Genomic DNA, 819 nt, shown 5'->3' with positions numbered 1-819 from the left:
ACAAAATCGACATTCTCAACTGAAGATGCATAACCAATAGAGATCGGGCAATCGGAGGGAGCATATCCTCCACCACAGTCGGTGAAAGTAGACACGGCCACCACTCTATTCAAAGTTAGGAGATCCAACTTTTTACTTAATGATTCCACTTGAGCCATCAATGAGGTTAGTGGATCTATCTCATGAAGGCCGGCCACCTTTTTCTTCTCCCTGGCATTCCACTGGTAGCTGTTTAACCCCATTTCTTTAATTAATTGATGGGCCTCATAGGGGGTCTTGCTAACTAAGGTACCTCCTGCTACCGCATCCAAGAGTTGCCCTGTACTCAGATTCAGACCGTTGTAAAGGGACTGAACAATCATCCACTCCGAGAATCTGTGTTGCAGGCACTTTCTCAAGAGCTCCTTGAACCTTTCCCATGTCTCAAATAGAGACTCCAATTCTAACTGTACAAAGGACGAGATCTCATTCCTAAGCTTTACGGATTTTCCGAGAGGGAAATATCGGGCAAGAAAAGCTTCTACCATCTCCTTCCATGTAGTAATCGAGGCTCTAGGTAATGAGTATAGCCACTGCTTCGCTCACCCCTTTAAGGAAAATGGGAAGGCTCTCAGCTTGATGACATCATCCGTCACCCTGTTTATTTTCAGCATATCACACACCTCGAGAAAGTTCTCTATATGACTGTTTGTATCCTCATCGGCCAAACCACTTAACTGTGCGGATTGCTGCAACATGTGGATGAATGCAAGCTTCAACTCGAAGTTCTGAGCTGTAATCAGGGGACGCACAATGCTCGCTTGTGTCCCCAACACTGAA

The 819-nt window shown here is 45.5% G+C and overlaps 1 non-coding gene across 1 annotated transcript; it reads left to right on the top strand.

The window, feature by feature from the left end:
- The first annotated feature begins 372 nt into the window (after nt 1-372).
- Nucleotides 373-479, top strand: LOC120266072. The gene has a single exon (XR_005537920.1). It is a non-coding gene; the product is annotated as a small nucleolar RNA R71 (small nucleolar RNA).
- The last annotated feature ends 340 nt before the right edge of the window (nt 480-819 follow it).

Source organism: Dioscorea cayenensis, chromosome 1, assembly GCF_009730915.1.
Source record: "Dioscorea cayenensis subsp. rotundata cultivar TDr96_F1 chromosome 1, TDr96_F1_v2_PseudoChromosome.rev07_lg8_w22 25.fasta, whole genome shotgun sequence".
Taxonomy (NCBI): domain Eukaryota; kingdom Viridiplantae; phylum Streptophyta; class Magnoliopsida; order Dioscoreales; family Dioscoreaceae; genus Dioscorea; species Dioscorea cayenensis.
The sequence above is the reverse complement of the archived record's forward strand: the minus strand, read 5'-3'. Positions and strand labels throughout refer to the sequence as shown.